The 17,864-nt window shown below is 38.3% G+C and overlaps 1 protein-coding gene across 14 annotated transcripts in view; it reads left to right on the top strand.

Moving 5' to 3' along the window:
* The window catches only part of TANC2 (tetratricopeptide repeat, ankyrin repeat and coiled-coil containing 2), a 297,308-nt gene that overhangs the window by 105,666 nt on the left and 173,778 nt on the right, over positions 1-17,864 (top strand). Inside the window, exon 1 of one of the 14 annotated variants that reach the window (XM_078377740.1) lies at positions 8,335-8,913. The exons of the other annotated variants lie outside the window; for them this stretch is intronic. The gene's annotated coding sequence lies outside the window, so the exon portion shown is untranslated. Of the gene's footprint in view, positions 1-8,334; positions 8,914-17,864 lie in introns of those variants that run through there. 14 annotated transcript variants of the gene reach the window in all.

Here is a 17,864-nt window from a genome sequence, read left to right as displayed (position 1 = left end):
CCTATGTTGATTCTTTACTGTTTCGTGTTTAATTAAGGTAATCTTTGTTAGATAATAGGGTTTTTGTTGGCTTGTTTCTTTCCCTTATGATTATAATTTTTACTTTATGTTTAATTTTGTGTAGCTGCCCAGAAGAGTGGCTCACCACTATTTGTGTAGGGTAAGAGATAAATGAACTAATGAATGGAACATCTGATACTGAGCTTTGCTAAGGATTGCAATTGTGATTCTTAAATGTTATGTTCTTTACCTGGTGATATTAGGGTGCTAGTGTAGGACCTATTGGATTAGTGCAAGGATTAGTACTTTACACACCTTGCTCAACCGCTCTTCATTTTGTAGTCCACCACATTGGCCCTAAATAGGATTTTTATTCCAGTACTGTAGTGCTGTATTGGATTTAGGAACATTTTCCAAAATCAGGTGGATAAAAGCACAACATCTACATGGATCTTTTTAATACCTGTTTATTCAGATTGCTGTATCCTTTCATGCCGGCTGCTTGTTTTATCAGCTTAGCTGTGGAACTGGAACTAGTTGCCAAGGTGAATTACCTCTACAGGGAAATGGACAGGGAATGTCTTGTTTTTCTTTGACTGCTAATAGTGTTTCATATTTGTAAAATGTATGCTGGTATGTTTCTAGGCTCTCAAGTAATTGTGGGGAGAAAGAGTATTGTTCTACAGTGGATCTGGTAGTGTGTGTGATATCTTTTTCACCTCATGGCATTTACATTTTAAGATATCATTACTATCCAGTCTAGTTTTTCATACATGAATGTGGATATATTCCCCTGCCCATCATCTGATCCCAAGGATATTATTGTAATTCTAAACTGGTGTCTGGGAGTTGTTCTGAAGTAGATGAGGGTGAATAAACTGAACCATATTTGTAACATAGTATTGATTGGTAGTAATGATGAAAGGGGCATTTAGTTTGCTGGAGAAAATACTGCACTCATCGTAGCAATAGAAGTTCTTCTGAACCAAATTTCTGGGTCTTCAGAGGCATCCAGGACCATCATCAGCCATTTAACTGTTTGACCAGTTGCAACCTTTCCTGGAAAAATCAGGTCCTGCTTCATATACTCATACCAGTCTATATTGTATTAAGTATGGAGCTTTATGTTGCTTGAGACTTAAGATTCAAAATTTCAGCCCCTACCTCCAAATCTTTTTTCTTCCCCAGTGAACATTGCCAGAAGTCGCGTGATACTTGCATGATTGTCTGACCCATCAAGCTGCGCTTTCCCCCAGGAACTTTGTGAGCAGCTTGAAACACTTATCCACACTTTCCGTCCATCCTAATTTTTTAATGATTTAATAGGTCTCAGATGATGATGACTGAGACTTTTGTAGAGCTTAAAATCTTACATATTTTATGTATTTATGCACTATATATCCTAATAAATTGTAACTTATGCACTGTGGATTTGGAAGTCTTTATTTATTCCTATGGCTCAATACAGCATCTTTTTGAAAAAACTTGTTTTGGAAAATAACACATTTGGCTGTTTGGATTTACTCTTTTAACAAAGAAGGAAATTCTTTCACCAGACTTCAAGGAATTCAATTACTAGGTAATAATCATTCCATCTGATGTTGATTGACTCTTTTTACTTAATCTTACAACTAAAATTTAATTCCAGGTCTCTTTGCCCCGCCACTAAGGCCTACAAAGTAATGTGCATACCCGTGGTTCGGAAAATAGATGATGTTATTGTCTTTATTCTTGCAGAGAAAGGAAAACTGTCTGTCTTGTCCCTTCTCCAGTGGGCTTTGCCAGAGATCATGTGATGCATGCATAATAACTGCCTGACTTATCAAGCCACATTTTCCAAACTTTACTTCCAGTTTTCTATGGCTTGGATCACCTAGTCATGTATTTGACCTTAATGCCTTCTGACTGCTATCTTTTGCTATCTAGTTTGATTAAAAGGTTTACAGAGCTCAAAATCTCAGTTATTTTGTGCATTTATGGTTAGTTATAATTACCCTTCTCTGGATTTTGTTCCATCTTTATTGACTCCCAGTTGCTTTTTTAAAAGGTCACTTGACTGTTTTGATGTAGCACAACTTAAATTACATTTGGAATTGTGGGCCTTTCCTTTGGCTACTCTCTCTACTCTTATAGATGGAACTGGGAGGATACATGAATCAGTAATAGGAGTAGTAGCATCCTTTAAAAAAAAAAAGGAGACATCTACTGTAACAAGAAACTTGCTTTCAGATCTTCTATCCATTAGGGGTAAACATTCTACCCATTGTGTGCAAAACATTTAGTTAAGTAGTTGTTTGGAAGAGAACCAAAGCGTTTGGATAGGGAACTAATTGATTTCTGTCTTAACAGATATGAGTTGGGACATTGTGTTATTCTTGTTGATTTGACAGAGAAACAAAGGAATTCAGGTGGGATAAACTTGTTTTCAAATTGAAAATTAAGTTATTTATTTGAAATTTGTTATATGTTTATTTCTGGGCTGAGTTCAAAGTGTTGTTTATTATTACCTATAAAGCTGAATATAGCTTTGGCCCAGGCTATTTGAAGGATTGTACCACCCCTATGAAAAGGGACGTGGTGGCGCTGCGGACTAAACCGTAGAAGCCTCTGTGCTGCGAGGTCAGAAGACCAGCAGTCATAAGATCAAATCCATGTGATGGATTGAGCTCCTGTCGCTTGTCCCAGCTCCTGCCAACCTAGCAGCTTGAAAGCATGTAAATGCGAGTAGATAAATAGGTACCACCTCGGTGGGAAGGTAACGGTGTTCTGTGTCTAGTCGCGCTGGCCACATGACAACGGAAAATGTCTGTGGACAAATGCTGGCTCTACGGCTTGGAGATGGGGATGAGCACCGTGCCCTAGAGTCGGGCACGACTGGACTAAATGTCAAGGGGAGCCTTTACCTTTACCACACCTATGAGCCTTCTTGGCTGTTAAGATCTTCTGGGGAGGCCCTTCTTTTGATTTCACCACCTTCCAAAGCTTGCTGTGAGGACGCAAGAGGGGCTTTTTGGTGGTTACTCCCAGGCTTTGGAATGCACTACCTTGAGAAGCCAGGTTGGCTCCCTCCCTCTTGTCCTTTTGTCCTTCCTCTTCAGCAGGTTGGATAAAAATCAACAATTTTTAAAAAATCAATTTAAATCATGATTTAAATTATGATTGATATTTTTGTAAAAATATTGTTTAATTTAAATAATTAAAAATATGATTAAAATTAAATTGTGATTTAAATTGATTAGATTTAAATTCCACCTTAATTTGATTCCACCTGCTCTTCAGGTAGGTTTTTAAGCAGCAAGTGTATCAAGAATGCTTCTTTCTTAACAGACTTTTAAGTGTTTTAAAATTGTTTTTCATCTTGGTTTTAATCTTTATATATAAAATTATCTTTTAATATTATATAGAATATATAATCTTTTTGTTACTATTTAATACTACAAATATAATATATATTTTTTCAGCCATGGGCAAGCTACACAATCCCTACATCATCAAATGAAAGGACTGATAAACGTCTTCCAACTATTATTGTTCAGGGTAGATTGGTGACCAACAAAGATATGGCTGTGACCAATGTTCCCTCTAAGCCACGCAGATGCATCCACCAATTTGCTTCTGTTTGGGGCTGGATCTCCATGCTGAGCTCTGGCGAATTAGAGGGAACTTTGGCTGTGACTCTTGAATCCTGTATTTGTATTTTTACATGTGTGAGCATATGTGTCTCACTTATCCTGAAGGCCCTGTTAGGGTTGCTATAAATCAGTTCCTACTTGAAAGCACATAACAGTTTACAAAATAATTTTTATTGTTAAAATCAGTAGTAACTATTTTTGATTTGTCTCATTAATTGTGACCTTCTGAAATGTGTTAATTATGCATAATGTTAACTACATTGCTCAGTAAATTGGTCAGGGCTAAGTTGCAGGAAGGTGCACCATACCAACTGAGGCAATAAATGAGTAGTAGAATGGGAAAGAAATGAAAATAGATTTTAAAAAAGACTGGTAATCTTAAGGGCAGCAAACCATTCAAATTCTGGAACATTCACTCCTATGTGTAGAAATCATGTTGCATGCATATAATATTCTGCCCTGGGATTTTTTAAAATCATGAATCGTATGTTTAGGTAAAGCTAAAGGTTCCCCTTGACAATTGTCCAGTCCTATCCGACTCTTGGGGGCGGTGCTCATTCCCATTTCCAAGCCATAGAGCTAGTGTTTGTCTGTAGACAGTTTCCGTGGTCACGTGGCCAGCACGACTAGACATAGAACGTCAATGCCTTCCCACCATGGTGGTACCTATTTATTTACTCACATTTTTACATGCTTTTGAACTGCTAGGTTGGCAGGAGCTGGGACAAGCGATGGGAGCTCACTCCATGTTTAACCCTTCATAATTTGGGAAGTTTGCTTTGTGGTACAGTTTTGTACTGCATGAAGCAGGTAATGAGTCTTTGCAGGCACAGGCTGTGCAGTATGGCCATCTTCTCTCTCCCTTCCCCAGGGAATTCCCAGGGTGGAGAAATTACTCCACCCCCACCAATAAATGAGTTCCCCAGTTCTTTCCTTCCTGGTCCTCTCGCCCTGATATACAACAAGTGCTGGCACAACATAAGCCAGCACTTGTTGAACTGTGTGATAGTATTCCTCCCCCGCCACCTTTTTTGTGAGGCCACACCTGCTTAATGGTTAGATCATTAGTCAGTCAAAACTAGTTAGCTAAAACCTCTAATGAGTATGCCCTCCTTGCTTTATAATGTACAGCATTTTTTCACCCCTATTTAAAAAATTCAGCAGATTAACAATAACATTAAAAAAAACATTTTATTCCTAAGGCCTAGGATTCTCATTCCAGAATTAGGGAACAGAGGAACCTGCAGATAGATTGAGGGATTGGTTCTTGGTAAAGATCCCAACATAAAGAAGTAGTTCTTTCGACAACTGAAAAATTTAATAGGCCAGAGTCTTAGCAGTTTGCTTTGGCAGGTTGAGTCAGGATGTCATAAATGAAAACAGGTTGGGTACTTTCTGTGCTTTACAGGAAAGATGAACCCATAATGCATCTTGAATAAAAGGACTGCAGGGTTTCTTAGCTGTCCCTGACAAACCTGGAATGCAGCCAATTTCTCTGCCAAGCAACTCTGAGTCCTCAGAGAGTAGTTGGGGGTGGAAGTGGAAGAGGCATAAAACACAAAAATAGTCTACTGTGGGTGGAGTAATGTTAGATGAATATATAAGGTGTCTGATTTTATGAAGGAGCTGTGAAAGAGATTGCATCATGGTACAAAGATACAGGAATAAATCTGTAATTTGTAGCTGCCACTTGCCTTCACCTTTGTGATACATGTAAGTCTTGTGCATCCCCTTTATAAAAGGACTTTAAATATGCCTTTTTAAATGGGAATGTACCATATGAAAATATTTTGGGAAAATGCAACTGGCATGCAGATCTGAGAAGGAAAGGTAGTACTGGGGAAATGGCACTGCTATTTTATGAACAATGTTTTGTAAACAAGTGCGGTGATGCCTTTTTCTTTGCAGAAGCATTTTAACTTTATATGAAGGGAAAATATTTGTGGTAAACAGAAAATGCTTAGACTAAATGTGAGAGGGTTGTACTTAACTAAATAAAAATAAGTATAATTTTAAAAGTGGCATTTCGTGTGCAGAGTTCAATCCAGGTTTTCCTTGGTCAGGCAAATAATTGCTTCAGGAGAGAAGAAGGTAGCAGTCTACATTGAGAAAATTGTACGGAGGGAGGGTTAAACCTTTAAGCTGAACTATTAAGATAGCATGTTGTTTCTTGTGATTCCTTCCAAGTGAAAAATCCATGGATATTATGCCCACAAGATTCAGTCATATATCTTCCAGTGCTTTGCCCTGTGTTTGCCAAACCTGTATCTAGGATTGTTTGCAAGCTTTTCTTTGAGGATGTTTTATCTGTAATTGTTCCCATGCGATGTCATTAATTTTAACTGTATCAGGGATGGACAGCTGACTTTCCAGAGAGAGAAAGATCATCAAGCACATATGGTTTACAACTACCAGGTTCCTTATCCCACATTGTCAGTGTTGATGGATTATTAAAGTTGTGATCCAAAGCATGAGCTGCAGAATACATGGTTACCTTGGTGTTAAGTAATTTGGTTTATGAATAAGCTGTGGTTTAAAATAAAGCACATCTGCCTTTATTATTAACTCTTTAAAGTAGCAGATTTCTTATAGTTGAGACCTGGCTTGGAGCATATAACCCAGTTTGAGACTGTGTTGTTTTTAAATGATGGAAACCTAAAGAATATTCCAGAATTAGAAGACGTCAGCAATTTTAAAAAGTTCTGGGAATAAAATACACTCTTGATTTCCAAATTCAATTATATATTTGGTGAATTTCAATCTGTTTTATAGTTTGTAATGGGTTAGAACTCAGTATTACAATGAATATATGTATAAAAAGTAAATAATATAATACTTCAGATCCACTAAGATGTTGAGCTTTTAAGACTTCTTGTACTGAAGAAGTGCATACTGAACAAGTAGATGAAGCTCTTAATAAATCATGCAGGATTATTACTGACTGCCTGAAATCTACCCCAATTGAAAAAGTCTTATTATTTGGCTGGCATTGAACCTCTGGAAGTACATTGAGAGGTGCTAGCAAATAGTGCACCAAACGAGGTAATACAGCACCAGACCCATCCACTTCATAGACACCACCCCCTAGATGAGGGCTACAAAAGTGGAAAAATTTTCTACACACATCTCAAGCTCTAAAAATTTTTAAAAAATTAATCCAGAAGAGGGTAAGCTAAACCTATGAAGAACAAAAACAACACCTTGCTAAATGGGTGAATGCCAAAGAATGTTTTCCACCATGGTAAGATTCTGGACAGATCATAATGAAGTTGCTTAATAGACTTTAAAGCAATGTAGAAAGATCAAAGAATAATCAAGTAAAATGTATGTATGTGATTTGGAGAATTGTGGGGAATAGCTTTGTATTTACTATTTGTAATATGGTCGATTGTCTTTTCATTCTTTAGAAATAAATAAATTTTTAAAAAAGTCTCTGTGCACTTCATCAGCAGAGAGCATGATTATTGGTCAAAGACTAGCATGGGATGCAGAGACATAAAAGAGGTAAAATGGACAGTACTGTAATGGCCAACAACTGTACAGGGAGGCAGAAGAGAGAGCCTAAAGTGGGAAGTGGCCTTTTGGACAGTAACCTAGGTAGGGGCCAGCCTACTGTAGGGAAACCATATGTTTAGTTCTTGGAGCAACACACTGTGTTGAGGGGAACATTTTGCAGGTTTTTTCTGGCTCCCAGACCTTTTGTAACGATTGAGAAAAGGCAGGAAAAGTTTTCTAAGCAAGTGTTTAGTCAAAAACCAAAACCAGATTATGTGAATTACTATCATTCTCATTCACTCCCTTGTGAAATAGGCTGTAAAACACCTTTTGCCTTCTAGTTCTCTGCTTTCCCAAGTTGTTGTTGGTATTTATCAATTCAGAGTAAGTGTCTTTTGATATTACAGAAAAAATGCCATATCCTACAGCTAGTGTCATGTGTGGGTTCTACTAGGCCCCTGTTAGAGATACAATTTTTGCCAAAACAATGATGTAGATCAATTACATAACTTCATAGAATGATAGAGTTGGAAACTATTCAAAGTTAGACTCATTCAACCCACTACTGATGCAAGAAATTTGATTCAAGAAAATTGTCTTGCTTTAAATCAGTCCACCCTGGTCAGTTGCTATCACTGAAATAACTTGTTGAATTCTGACTCCAGCTGTGGTTTACCATGTTTCTTATGCTGTACTCTGCGTTTGCTGTCAGGGCTGAAGAGGAATCTAGCAAAGATTCTCAAAGAGGCTCTTGTGTACAGATTTCTTTCCTGGATTGGGGCTACTCTAAAGTCACTGAGCTTTCAACTAATTGTGATGTGGTTTTGTCTCAGTACTTTGGTTCACCCAACTCCTTTCCCACAGAGTCATATTGCTTCCTTTCTGATGTGCCCAGATTCACTTGGTCTTGTTTTCAGTTTAGCAAAATCTTAGATCACAGTGAAACATTTCCCCCTTATTATTGCCCAACTGTTGTGAGATCAACTTTGTATTTTTTAGTGTTGCTGCTATTGCAGCATTCACAATACAAATAGCTTTTCTATTTGAAGTGGTTATGCATGTATTTTTTATGACTGAAAATGAAGGCTATACAGACATGTGATAGAGAGAATTTAAGTGTTAGAAGGTTAGTGCTTTTTAATATAAACCGTTCCCGAAATCCATGTCACAGCTCCATATATGGTAGTGCTTTTTTTCCTGCGTTGTCATGACAACAGCAGCATTGCACCATTCATCAGCTCTGGACTGGGTTGCATTGCTAGCCTTCCGTGTTACTCCTGAATGTTAAGGAGCATATCAGTGAATCATTCACTTGGGTATACTGCGCCATTACCTATCTGCCCCTTTTCTAATTTATTTTGACAACGAGTGGGACAAATGAAAGTGCTCTTTAGAGGGAAACTGTGAAAATACTTAATTTAACCCTCAGGGAGCTATAGAATGTAGTTTTGTGCTCTAGTCTTGGAAGAAGATTTATTCAGTGCTGAATTACTTAATAGAGACAGAAGCTTGGTATTTCTGTGAGCTCTCCTGACATTGACCTTGAACAGGGTTTTCTTGCTCACTCAGAAGATGCAAGCGCCATAGGGAGATTGGCTTTTGGGGATTAAACCTAGCAAGACATGTAATATTACTCTAATGCTGTCAGCAATGATATGGATCTAGCGTCAAGGAAACCAAGAGGGTGGATAGCTGGCAACATTGCCTGTGAAAGAGAAGGATTTTCTTGTCTTATTGGCAGAAGGATTGCATTCTATCAACTAATGAGAAAGAAAAACTGAACCCTGTAAGTATACGAGGAGGAAAATATTCATCTTGCATGCACTTGAGTCTAGCTGAACATATTTATTTATCTTTTCAGGCCTGATTGAAATCTTATAAAAAATAAAGCAATGAAAAGGATGTTTTCTGGTGTTAACACAACAACATATCTGTTAATATAGATATGTTGTTAATCAGAGGTTTTGTGTATAGATTTTTAATTGCTTGTTTACAGCTTTTATATAATTTATTCAGCTTTCCTTTTTAAAATGGCATGCCCACTTTTATCTAAAAGTAATATACTGGTATAATAATACTGTCTTTGTTTTCTAGTTATATATTAATAGTTCTACTTATTTCTTTGGAACACGATATCCAATGTATTGTGTTCCACTGGAAGATGTTTTTCAGTTTATATTTTACATATGTTTGAATTATGAAAGGTTTAAGTCTCCCAAAATTGTTACCACCTACAAAGGGGGAAAATAGATGGAGCACTTGCAAATGTTGTTTATCGAATAACAGCTTATAGAAGCCTTCATGACCTGGTGCCCTCCAGATCTCCTCAGGTGGCAGGAATTGTAGCCAGTGCATCTGGATGGCATGGGAAAGACAGGTCTATAGCAATGTCAGGAACTGCAGATAAGGTTGTCCATTTTGCACATTCCACTACTAGAATAAAATAGATACTCTGTACATATTGAAAAACATGAATGCTAATATTTGCATTTTAATATAAATGTCCTCTGCTTACTTGACAATGCAATTAGATGGCTTTTGATTTCAGGAATTGGAATAACTCCCCCTCCCAACCAACCTCCCTGTGTTTTTGAAACAGATACATTGTGTTCACATATTTTTTTAAAAGGTTTAGTCAGATTTTAAAATTTGTACAACATTCTTCTTCCAACTCTAATTTGATAAGTCTTCTAGAAATAATATTTAGATGCATGAATCAGTTTTCTAAAGATATGGGAACCTTTTATCTGGATGTTATCATAAACAAATGTAGTAGCTATTTATGCTGTGGACTTGAGAAAATACCGATCAGATTACAGTTAGAGCTAGCTGACATAAAGATAAATTATTTTGAAATCAATGAATCTTTAATTATTTTTTGCTACAAATTCAGTATTTTTTCCTCTTTGGAAACTCCTAAATCTCACACATTGTAACATTTTGAAGTAATCTGTGGTCATTTTACCCTTAAAAACTAAGAAAGTTCTACTTTGTATTACTTGTGATGGAAATACAATTTGAATTGCAAAAATGTAGAATACATATTCTCTCAATATAAAATGCCTGACTGAAATGCATGGTAGACCTATTATTTTTGACTGTAGCACTGGACCCATGCTTTGGTTAACTCATTATCAATACACCTGTGAGTTAGACATAAACATACCTGACTCTGAGGTAGTAGTAGCAGTAAAATACATCCTTCTCCCTCTTCTTTCTATCATATTCTGGATTTAAGAGCTACAGAAAACTCTTTATATCTAGAATGCTGCAGTAATAACTTTCTAGGCATCAGAAGGGAGTGGGAAAGCTGAGAAGTATTACTATCACTGCAGATTTTGGTTATAGCATTCTTCCTGACTCTAAGACACAGACTCAGGGGCAGATCCCATACCTTACTTTGGCATTTTGTATTGCAAGCAAGCTAGGCCTACTTTATTCCACACCAGATAAAAGAGCAAAAAATGCTATAAATGTTTGCCTTTATTGCTAGAAAGTCATCAAACAGACTCACTTAAGGTGCTTTGCACACTTTTATGTGGGTTTTTCAAATGAGATGTTTTCATCTGAGTATTTGGCAGGGCTGGGCAAATTGTGGCTCTCAAGATGTCATTGAGTTGCATCTCCCATCGCTGCTGAGTGACACAGTGAATAGTGAGGAGTGACAGGAGTTAGAGCTCAGCAATATCTAGAGGTCTACAAGTTGCCCACCTTGGTCTACGGCTTTGATCTTGTCAGCTCCTGTATAGTCTACTTGTTTTGCCCATCCACTCTTTGTGTCCTTACATTTGTCCAGTATATCAATTATCTTGCCTTCTTCAGTAACAGACTAATTACAGCTGTCTCAGCTGTCCCATCCACCTTTGTGTTCTCAGTAACATCTCAATTTCAGGACAAGAATGCAGGTTCTCCCTGCAATTTCTAAATACTTATATGATACAGAATACAGTAAAAGAAGGGAGTGGGGCACACTGGGACCAGTACGATGGGTTAGATTACATCAGGGTGAGAATTCCCTTAAGTAATCTTTATTTGGTATCATAACCACTTTTCATTTTTGCCTTCTCCATGCAGACTGAGGGAGAGCACTCTGCAGCTTTTTGTGTAAACAGAACGACTTGTCTGGTGCTTGAAGTAGTGGCTCCTCCAAGCATTGGTCAAGCCAGCATCATCCACTTCTCGTCAACTTAATCGAGACAGCAAGCAGCAGATACAGGACTTGACTTTCATTTTTAGGAGGTAGAAATCCAGGTGCCAGGTGGTTTTTATGGCACTTTTCTTGATTAGGTAGTGTATAGGAAGATTGAAGCACAGTATATGGTATTAAAAAGTGCTCTTCAGGGCCACAGTTGAGTCCCAACTTAGCATCATTCCCACTTCCTTCCCTAATTGGGGTAAGTGTGGAAGTTGCAAAGGTGACTGAGTCATGGCTAGCTTACTTTCTGTCCACCCCTTCCTTGTTAGGAGAATGTACTTTCAAAAGGGCTTTGTGGCAGAGGATCCTCATTTCAGCCCCTCCTCCAACAAAGCCAACTGGATCAAGCTGGTGAGGCTAATTTAACCTTTTGATGGAAAAGTAATCAACTTCACTTTAGAGTAGGGATGAAAAACAAAAAGCTCTCCAAGTGTTGTTGAACTGCAACTTCAGTCAAGTACAGCATCTTGATTTGCTATACTGGCTAGAGCTGTTGCTGTTTAAGAATATCTGAAGGGGTACACATTCCACACTCCTGATTTAGAGCCTCACAATAGTGGCTCAACTTGTCAGGCCACTATATTGATTTCTAGGACCTGTACTATTGTGGCAGGTCCTCTACTTTCTTTCTGCACAGTGTTTAGACTATTCTCATTAATCTGCCTGAGATTGCAGATATCATTTGTATATTTGAGTACCGTAACAGTGATAGTTCTGACTGTGAATGAGAAGAATATTATGGACAACCTTGACATGATCTCCACTTTGTTTTTGTCCAGTTAAGGAATAATATCAGGACTGTTTCCCCAAGCAAAAAACGTAAGGTTTTATGCCAAGTGACCTATCCAGTTGTACATATGTCTGTGTCTGCTAGTAGAACAACTCACATTTTCACTGTGTGTCCCTGTGTATCAATTGCCAAAGTATAAATTATAAATTATCTATACATATACCTGTTCTCTTTAAAAATTGCAATAAAGAGATGACCACAAACATGACCTTTAATCAGCTCTAATATATCCACATAATCCGATTAGGACTTTTGTTCAGATATCCCATCCTAAATCAATAGCGGTGAAATCTCTTGGATAGCACCACCAGAAATTTCGTTTGCACTAAGAGGTTCTACTAGGTTTGAGGAGACTCTTGAGGAGGCTACTGACTTTAAGACATGCCTTCTGCCTTTCACATTGTGCCTGTTTTTTTCCTTTAAAAACCTAGTAATGATGTGACAATGGGACAGCACCACCATCATTTCTATTCCATTTCTGCATTGACTGTAAAGTACTTTTCCAACTGTGAGTGTAATAGAGAGGTAAACCAGAAACTGGCTTTTTTGTGTGTAGCACTCATCTACTGTGTTTTTTCCTCCAAAAGACAGGGTCTTGTATTAATTTTTACTCCAAAAATGCATTAGGGCTTATTTTCAAGGGATTTTTTTTTCATGTACAACCATTCTACAGTATATTCAAATATAGTCATGTCATCTTCTTCTGGTTGCTGCATAGTGGTGGAGGGCAAGGTTTCACTTAACTGGGGCTTATTTTTGGGGTAGGGCTTATATTATGAGCATCCTGAAAAATCATACTAGGGCTTATTTTCAAGTTAGATTTTATTTTCAGAAAAACAGAGTAGTTAGTGTTCTAAGAACAGTAAGAGGCATGTCCCTCTTGGCTCCAGTGCCTTCAAAGCTGTTGTCTGTTTTTGGTCACTGCTATTTTCACAAATAAAAATTGTGCATGTGTGGGTATAGTTGGCTGCTGCAGTACTTCCTTTTCCGTGTGCTATATGTGTTATTGCTGCCATAAACCTGTTAGTTTACTGGCACTGTTGGGATGGGAGCATTGAGGAAATCTTCCAGAATTGGTGTCCCATTGCTTTAAAAAAAAAAAACAGATTAAAGTCACTTTTCCAATGAATATTCTAGGTGCCAGATGCCAATGTTCCTTCTTATTATTTTGAGGCTTTCAGCTTTGAATCTTCAAAGCTATTTCACTACTCTTTAAAAAAAGAGTCTTTTGGTCTTGTAGGACTTCAGATCAGTCTAAATGGAGTCTTTAAGTTGGCCCTTCAATTTTGCCATTTGTGATCAGGAAGAGGAAGTGGTGCATACTTCATTTAAGAAAAGTCCTTTTATTCTGGCTTTTAAATGGTTTGTAGTAACACCTTCAAGAGAAATGGTCAAAGTGACTACATCCATTGAACAGAATATGTCCATGTAGTGTGCTCCTATATAGTGTTGTTACTTTTCTCAATAACATTGCAGTAGCATTCATCCCTCGCCTTAAGAGAGACTAGAGAGAGAGAGAAAGAGAGAGAGTTCTGAGATTAAGCTGTACAGGGCTTACCGATTGTAGTATTAAGATGAGACATCTAACAAGTTGCAGGTGAGCATCTCAGAAAGCATTGAAATTGTGCAAATAAAGAGCAGAATAAAATGAATGTTTTTGTTGGATCTGAAGTCTGTATATGGAGCTGCCTGAGGAGTACATTCTCTTGCATTCCTGTCATACTAATTAATTCTTGGTGGGACAGCTTTCTTACATAGGACAGTGCATTTGTTCAGGAGGCTTGGGTTACCTGCTCAAGTGGGCTATGCTAGTGATTCAAACATTTGTGTTTAATTATGCCACACACACACACATCTTATAGTTGTTCTTTTTGTTATTTGTGATACGAAGGAACTCCCAGGAGGCCAATACAAATGAGTTTATTAGTCATGCCCCCTTCAGTAAGGCGATATTAAAGCCCCTAGAGCCTGAGAATGGCAAACAGCTAGCTGCCTGTGTTGAAGCAGAACCCTCACAGGTACAGGAGACTGTATCCCTGATTGGAAATAGCTTGGCCCAGAATCTGAGGAGAAGGCTGTGCCCTCTCCCATAGGAACCATGCCAAAGAAACAACAAGAGGCTATCAGGAGGAATGTTCCAGTGAATGGCTCTTCAGAGATCTGCTCAGGTGCAAAGAGCATCTTCCAGGAACATCTTATGCAGCAGCAGCTATACCTATATATGGGGTGTAGCCCAGGCAAATTGTGTTGAGGTCAGGGTGTAACTTTACTTGTACTGTGTCAACTAGTCCTTTTATCCCTAATGTAACTATTTTGTGTATGAACTTAGAATGTTTGTTGCTTTGCTATGGGATTTTCCCTGTCTCATTTTTGTTCTGCTCAACTGATTTAGTGAATTTTGACTCTTTGACTTTGTTGTTGAATTCCCTGCTCTGTATTGACCAACTGACTGGTAAGACTTGACTTTGACTTACTGTTTTGCCAACTGTTTTTCTGGTTTGCCCTTTTCTGGGCTGAGACTTAGTTTCTTGTAAATGTTGTTTAAACCCTGGATTCAAATGAGTATAGCAATAAAGTTTATGGAAGGGATATTGCTACATTTCAGACAAAATATGTGCCCTTCTGTGACCTTTTAAATTGAAGAAGAAAAGACCAATTTTCTTCATTTCAAAAAGAAAATTATTTTGAAATGATGCTATGGGTGGAAGACTGAGAAAGGAACTATTTTTTACAAAAAAGAAAAAAAAGAAAAAAATAATGCCTGCATAAAGATGTAATAGCTGCAGCTGCTGTTTCAAAAAGAAAGGAATTTTGGCTATTATGCATCACTTCTGGAGAGCCTAAAGAAGCGGGTGGTAGGGAGGAAAAAGGGAAAAAATCCCATACATAACAGGAGGAAGAAACAAAAACAAGTGATCTGCCTCTTCTGCAGCAGGTGCAAGGAAAACTTTGTGCCATTTTCTGTGGGGATCTTCTCTTTTGCTCCCCTCCCTGGATGCCGCACTGTCCTCTGACCCATCTTTGAAGCCCTTTCCCTTCTCATCTCCCTGCCTTTAACCTCTTCCCCATCCTGTTTCCTCCACAGTTTTGAAGTGGTGGTGGAGTTGGCAGTAGGAGAGTGAACAGGAGCAGCACTGATAGTGCAGCTGTGTTGGGGAATGACAGTGATGGCCTACTTATGCAAATATGATGAGGGGATTGCAGGTTACTTGGCTATGATAAAAGGGGGTCATGGCTTGAAAAAGGTTGGGAACGACTGGTCTAGGAGATTGACTCTCCACTGTGCCTTCTGGGAGAGAGGCCATCAGCAATCACCCAAAGTACATGTGGCAGATGGACAGGGCTTGAAATTTTTTAGAATGTCCCACCAGTTGGTCAAAAATTTCACCAGTCATCATGATCATACTATAGACTTGAAATTTATGTTAACAAATTTAAACTAGGCATTTGTTCACTTTTATTTCTATGTAACAATGCATACAAACCCAAAATAAATTGGGCTTGGACTGCAATTCCCAGAAGCCTTCACCACCAGGGGTGCTGATTCCCAATCTAGGGTTCCCCCAGGTGTTTTTTGGACTGGAATTTCCAGAAGCTTTCACACCAGCTGTGCCAATGGACTATTGCTTGTGCTGGTCAACTGCTGGTGAAGATTTCTGGGAATTGCAGTCCAAGAACACCTGGGGTGACCTTAGATTGGGAATCACTGGTTTATACCCTCAGACTTGGTTTGTTTTATTACCTGCGTGCCTGGTAATATGAAGCTTGTATTTTGAATGCCTTTCCTTTGAATGTCTGCAGCAAAAATAAAACTGAAAGCAAAAACGCCCAGCCTCTTAAGGAACCACGGTTCCCTCCCACCCCAGGATGTTACCTCGTTCAGTTGAAATTGGGAGCAGGGAATCTCCATATTCTCCAGCATAGGACTACTCTACATTCTCATGCAGAGTTATATCTCTATGTACTGCTGGAACTCTCTTCTCGCGAGAAGAGGGCAGTTTTCCTTTTGCAGTGGGAGGGGAGGACTGCAGGATTAGAGAGGGGGGCAGAGGGGAGGGAGACAGGCAGGGAGGGAGCTGTGACTCATCGAGCAGCATTTTTCACTTGTCATAGACAAGCAGATGAGTGCATTTTGCAGATGGAGTTACATTACCTGTCATCTGTGCATCTGGAGGCATGCTGCAAAGTCCCAGAGTGCCAGCAGAAAGAGGGGTTGGTAAACTACTTCTGAATACCTCTGAGTACTCTATTCGTGGGAAGCTCTGGAATAGTTGCTAAAATTCAGAATGGATATGACAGTGCATACTAATTACTACTTTTATTTATGTGTAATTTTCTCATTTGGAAAACACATTTTTGAAGGACAATCAGTTTCTAAAAAACCAAAACAAGAAATAAGTCCAGGTCAATGTGAGAGCTCTTTAATGAAACTGATCAAATATGGTTTTCCTGTGAGTACAGCTATTTGAAGGCTGAATCCCATAACATCAGAGTTAATTTCAACATTAAAAATTGGATAAATATAGTATGCAGGGGCAGGTTTATTTTTGGCTTGAGTCTTAATGGAGTAATTTACGAAAGCTGTCCATACGCCTGACTTCTATCTTGTGATATGCCATATTAACTGCATATTTTTACAATTATTTTAGGCTGTAATTCCTGTAGGAGTGAAAGTGTCTCCTCCTTTTGTTCCTTTAGAAGTGAAGAATTCTGCTAGCTATAATAATAGGCATGGTGAATGTGTGGAATGATTGTGTTCAGTATAATGCACTTTTCTGCAGTTGTCTGCCAGGGTCAGGAAGACTTTTAAGAAGAAGGGGTAAATAACCTGATGCCCTCTCTGATGTTTTGGATTCCTTTAATCTCTGACTGTTCTCCTTATATTGGCTGGGTTTTATGAGAATTGTAGTGAAAATGTATGGGGTGTGTGTGCCAGGTTTCTTACCCTGTCATATGGTACAGTTCAGCAAAGACAGTATATTTCTCATTGGTATACCTTTATAGACCTAAACGTACAGAACTGTTTGATAGCTCAGCGGTTTAGTTAATCTGGCTGTAAAGGCAGACTTTGATTCCCAACTGTGCCTCCTTGACATGGGTTGAATTCTGTGATCCACAGGGTCCCTTCCAGACCTGTAGTGCTAAGATTATATGGCTTATGGTACATATGGATAATTAAAAAAAAAAATACACGGACTCGACTTATATGAGTCATATGAAAGAAAGACTTCATGTTGTAGCATACTTGTGCTTCTAGAATCAGAAAATAGATTTGTTGTACAATCTTAAGAAAAATAGGAGGGAAACCCATCGTTAAACATTTGAAAAGAACAGTCAAAAGCCATGAAATAGATCGGAGATTAATTTTTCAAACTGAGGTGTTAATTCACCTGGATAAAGGATGAGCTGTAAGTACATAATATTGTTCAATCTGATTAATCTGCTACCCATTTTAATTAAAACTTGCACAAGCAGTTTTTGCAATTTTCTTTCTGTCTATCATGCACTTGGATGCACAACCAAATGCGTGATGTAGGTACATTGGCGCCTTGCAAGAAGAATGCCTCGCAGTACAAAAAACTCACAAGAAAAAAGGGTCTTGAGAGATTTTTTGGTGCCTCGCAAGACATTTTTTCGTCTTGTGAGGCACGTTTCCCATAGGAATGCATTGAAATTTAATTAAATTGCATTCCTAGCGAATGCTAGGAATCAGTGCATTCCTAGCGAAATTTTCGCTAGACGGCATTAACTG

This window comes from Pogona vitticeps, chromosome 6 (assembly GCF_051106095.1).
Source record: "Pogona vitticeps strain Pit_001003342236 chromosome 6, PviZW2.1, whole genome shotgun sequence".
Taxonomy (NCBI): Eukaryota; Metazoa; Chordata; class Lepidosauria; order Squamata; family Agamidae; genus Pogona; species Pogona vitticeps.
This window is presented reverse-complemented; position numbering and strand designations above follow the sequence as displayed.